Here is a 5,581-nt window from a genome sequence, read left to right on the forward strand (position 1 = left end):
AACCTCATGCAGGCCATTGCCATTGGACATGCTCAGGATTTCTTTGGAGGTGTCTCGGGCTTTTTGTCCTCTTCCTTTGCATCCTCTTTCTGCTGCTGCATTGTCTGTATCTGATGGACTGATGTATCTGGTGGGCAATTGGTTTACTATTTTCAAAAAGCTTATTTACGACTGTACTTGCTGTGTGCTGTACCTTGCGATACTGGAATCTATATTGACTCTTGTTTATATATGGATACTGTTATGACATCCTTGTTTAGTATTGACTTCCTTCCTTGGGAAGGAAGCAGGACACGGGAGGGAAAGCCCCCAATAATGCATGGCCCAAAGGACAGCTGGCAAGGAAGACCTCAGGGAAGACAAGGCTTGCCAAGGAGGAGTTGGAATGATGGTAACGTGAATATGTGCTAGTTCAGATTGCAGGTGGGAGTAGGTCTACTTGCAGGTGACCGCTCTGATTCTGTTTTCCTGCTACCCCAGTAAAATCACCTCTGAGCAACACAGTGTTTTCACTGCTGATGCTGTATTGATCTTCGTCACCAAAATACTCTACCAACAGTCCCAAAATGACCCTGAAAACACTTCAGCCTCTATTTCACAGTTTACTGTCCAGAGGACTGTGTTCCTGGTTGTCCATCATTGTCTCCAAGTCTGGTGATGACTCTTTCCTGTCTGTCCTGCCTGTTTACAAGCAGAGGCATGCAATCCTGGAGGAGAAACCCTGTCCTGTCCAGGCAATATTTCTGCCTAGGTTGGGAAAGAGATCCTGGATCTTTGTAACCTGGGAGGAGCCAGGGTCAAGCTCTGCAGGTGCCCAGGCAGAGGATGGAGGACAGTGACTGCCTGGGCAGCAATTGCAGAGCTATTGCCAGGAGGAGCACACAGCAACAGCCCTGGCACTGCAGGTGAACTGAGTCATGCACCGTGCCAGAGCATGGTCCTGCAAGAGCCTGCATGCCTGGGCAACAGCTCCCCAAGGGCCTTTTGCATCCTTGGGGTATGACAACATAGCAGAAATGAGCATGAACAGAAGGTCACAGTTTTAAATGGTAGCTCTGGGTGGAAGAAGCCAATGTGATGCTCTATCACATATTCTCAAGTGGGGATATTTTGCCCCCCAGTTGCAGATTCTGTCAGATTATTGGGCCGTGCTGCTGTTCTACCCTCAGAAATCTTTAGTTTTAATAAATACTTTTCCTAGAATCCTGCAAGGCTCCCGGGCGCAGGCTCCACTGATGGAAAAATGATGATTATTTATTAATACAAGTACATTAGCTGAAGGCAAGGGGAATTAATAAACTATAACTAGATTGACATGAAAAAGGTGCCTGCACATCTGCCTTGTCTCCAAGGCTTGTTATCAGGAGTGGAGCTTTTCCCAGGGGAATTGTCCTGTGCAGAAAAGAACTAGGCAGGGTGGACAGAGAAAGGAGGGCAATGGATGGTCATGTCCATATCATAACTGCTGCACAACTATGGAGTCCTGGTCTGCACCCTCTTGTCCCAGACATTTCTAAGAATACCCTGTTGTGCCAGACTCTTGTCTGAGCAAATGGTGTGTCCGCTGAGACTCTTGAGACTTTATAAGATACAGTAAGAGTGATGAAACACCCTTCATGGGCCCAGCTGAATACTAATGGAGAAAATGTTGCTCTCCACTCCCAAAGACAAAAGTCTTTGTCTTTCTACCAGCCCAAACCAGAACTGATATCATCTTCAGGTAAGCAACTTTGTGGGCATAGCTCAGGGAAATAATTCAGTTCCTCCTAGAATATGAGCCTGTATATTAAACAGCCACAGAGTCGTCTAACTTCTGTGTGCTCATCTGGAGAAGGATATATAATCTTCTACTGGGACACAGGTTAATAATGCTACAGTAACAGTAGGATAATGCTGAGAAAGAGCTGTTATAAGGCCATAATTCAGTCAATGAGTTCTGATAACATAATAAACCAGGAGAGTGAACACCAAGTGCTTGTGTGCCTTGCAAGGCTCTGCTACTGATTTACAACCTCAGGAGATGCCTATCAGCCCATGCATTGTTATCAGGGATATATAAAGCATGAGCACACCCTATTAAACATTAACATTCTTAAAGGCTCAGATGCGTTAAAACTCAAGCTGCTCCTTGCTAATGGATTTTGCTCACCTTGAAAAATGCCAATGCAAAAAGGAATCAAAAGCTTTCTGACTTTGACCTCTTTCACTTTTTCATAATTATGGCATTGTTTTATTGGATTACACCTGCTTCTTCCCATCCTGGAGATTGGTATTTCTACAGGATCACTACACTGATCACTATCTCAAGTGTTTGCTAGGCTCATTTCGATACAAATAACTTGCACTGGATTGCCTTTCATTTATCTGTCAAATCAGTGTGTGGTTCACATCTACTGTGAGAAGAAAGACTCTGAAAATATACTTTAAAAAAAAAAAATCATTATTTCACTGCAAAATTCCAATGAAAGATTCTTTGGGTTTTTTTTTCCATATTCTGAGCTGAAAGATTGTATGTGATGGGCCTGGTCACTGGGAGAAGAAAATATCATGTATGTGCATAGGACTAGTGCATTGTCTCTGCAGAGCCTAGAGTGACAGTATTTCCCTCTTCTGTTAAGCATTTGCCCCTTTTAACCACAAACCATTCTCAAGAACTTTGTTGCTTTTAAAAGCCTTGTTCTTCACTGAATAGATGTCATTCCTTCATGAGTCTCACTTGGTGATACATGGAGATCCTGGGATTCGGTGCTTTTAATGTACCTTATAATATGTGTACCTATAAGAATACTCTTCCAGGCCCCACACTTCAGCCAACAAGCCAAGGCAGCCTGACCTGGGAAGTTAGTTCTGAGGAGGTAAGGTTATAAAGAATTTATTTTCAAACTGTGGCTGAACAAATCAAATGCCTTGACATAGCTCCACAGATTTTCTTGGGTCTCTAGCTGCAGTCTGTCTCAACACAGTATTGCAGAAATCATATTAATTCAAGGGCAATTTGGGACATACCATGAAGGATGGTTAGTTGGTATGTATCAGTAGAGCCAGGGTCCCCGCATCTTACTTTTGGACTCCCTGTCTTGATGCAGATAGAGATGTGGATTTAGATATACCAGAATTGCAACCCGCAATGTAAGAAAGAAGTTTGCTTTGGCTTTCAGCGCAGTGTTACTATTTCTACCACATTCCCCTCTAACCTGATGAGGTTTTGGCCCAGTCTTAACAGAAAATGAGCTATCATTCTGTACATCTTTGTAGAGCGCATAATGTATTGAGGCCCTGACCTTACTGGCATGAAACTATGATTTCCCTGTAAGTGCAAAACATTAATTTTTCATTAATCATCCACAGCAGAAATCCCCATTCCCCAGACTATTCTGGCAATATTCTGCATTTTTGCTTGTCTAGGAACCTGAACTAAAAGGGAGAAAAATGGTTTACAACAGCCTGTGGCAGTGATGTAGCAAGAGACCTTATGTAAGAGCTGGCGGCATGCTTGCTGTGCGAGGGTGAGGCGTAGGAATGAGTGATCCTGGAAGGATGTTTCTCTGAGGTGTGTTCTGTGCCTGGGCTGGGAACAGCAGTCTCAAGGGCACAAATTCCAGTGTCTGAATGTGCTTGGTCTTGTTCAACTGATTAATTTCTTACAGCTATCCCAAGTCAGGCTACAAAATCCCCATGTACTTTACTCAAAGCCTTTCATGGCTTGTCTATAAATTAGTTTCAAATTAACTACCTGATAATTCGAATCTGTAGGCTCTTTAGAGATGTGCCATGAGAGAGAGAAAGTAATGAAAGTCCTGGAGTTTACCTTGCCTATATAAAAGAATAAAGGTTCCGCCCTGATGTATTATTCACTTTGGCACTTCCAAAAGTAATGCTAAGTGTGTGAAGACTCCTTCTGAAGGTACATTTGTTTAACTGATGGATAAGCACAGAAAGTTTTCAGGGTGATCTGACAACATTGCAAAAGGGCAAACATTTTTTAAATGTTACTGTAATCCATAATTAATGACTCCTTACTCCATAATTAATGACTAACAGTTCTGATTCAAGCAAAGGATTTTTGTTCTTTATTTTAACTATCCAGCTGTGTAACTTGAAAGGGGAAGACCCCAGGTTTTCCCTAGTTTGGGGAGCCTTCTAATGTTTGGAAAGGGCTCAGGACTCCAGACTGTGACTACTGTAAAACACTGCATGCTTTACAGATTATCTGATCTCTCTTGTACAATGGGCACCTTTTTACTGAAGCAGCTATTTCAGATCTCTCTGGTGCTGTGAAAGTCTCTCACTTCTTTGAAAGGTAATATGTGAAGAGCATTTAATTCTCTGTTTGTGGCACTGCTCTTTGTGGCACTGTTTTTACTGAATTCTTTTGGAACTGGTTGGTTTAAGCTGCAAATGAGGTTTTTTTCTTCGCACTGATTATCTAATGGGGGTTCATTTGATCTCCTTGGGAAAAATACATACTAAGCTGCTAAAGCACATGTATTAGAGTCTAAGACAAACTGTACCTTTACAGGAAACTCTAGAAGATACAACTGACATTTGCAGTAAAAACATTAAGTAAGCATAGCCAAACACCTGCTACTATACCTGACCTGAATTTGGGTAACTACAAAGTTTAAGACTCCAAAGAAAGACATGGAGTTTATGATAAGTAATCAAAGCATTTGAATGTAATATAATACAGAAAGTTGATATAGCCTTTGCATAGAATCATAGAGTCCTTTAGGATGGAAAAAAACCTTAAGATCGAGTCCAGCCATTAACCCAGCCCTGCCAGGTCCACCACTAAACCATGTCCGTAAGTGCCACATCTACACATCTTTTAAATCCCTCCAGAGATGGTGACTCCACCACTTCCCTGGGCAGCCTGTTCCAGTGCTTGACAGCCCTTCTGGTGAAATTTTCCCTAATATCCAACCTAAACTTCTGCTTGCACAACTTGAAGCCATTTCCTCTTGTCCTGTACTTTCATGTAGTTGTAGAAAGTGATAAGGTCTCCCCTCAGCCTCCTTTCCTCCAGGCTAAACAACACCAGTTCCCTCGGCCATTCCTCATCAGACTTGTGCTCCAGGCCCTTCACCAGCTTCACTGTCCTCCTCTGGACATGCTCCAGTATTTCAGGTTCTCTCTTGTAGTGAGGGGCCAAAAGCTGAACATGAGTTGAGGTGCAGCCTCACCAGTGCCCAGTGAGGGGGGCAAACACTGCCCTGGTCCTGCTGGCCACACTATTTCTGATACTTGCCAGGATGTCAATGGTCTTGTTCACCTGGGCACTTGTCCACTTGTCCACCAGCACACTGCTGGCTTGTGTTCAGCTGCTATTGACCAACATCCCCAGGACCTTTTCCACTGAGCAGCTTTCAGGCACGCTTGTCCAAGCCTGTAGCATTACGTGGGGTTGTTGTGACCCAAGTGCAAGACCCAGCACTGAGCCTTGGTGAACCTCATACAGTTGGCCTTGGCCCATATCCAGCCTGTCCAGATCCCTTTGTAGAGCCTTCCTAGCCTCCAGCAGATCAACAGTTCTGCCCAACTTGGTGTCATCTGTGAGCTCACTGAGGGTGCACTTGATCCC

The sequence above is a fragment of the Pezoporus wallicus genome, unplaced genomic scaffold (genome assembly GCF_028554395.1).
Source record: "Pezoporus wallicus isolate ANWC-B61680 ecotype Strahan unplaced genomic scaffold, APGP_CSIRO_Pwel_v1 scaffold_7392, whole genome shotgun sequence".
In the NCBI taxonomy this organism is placed as follows: Eukaryota; Metazoa; Chordata; class Aves; order Psittaciformes; family Psittacidae; genus Pezoporus; species Pezoporus wallicus.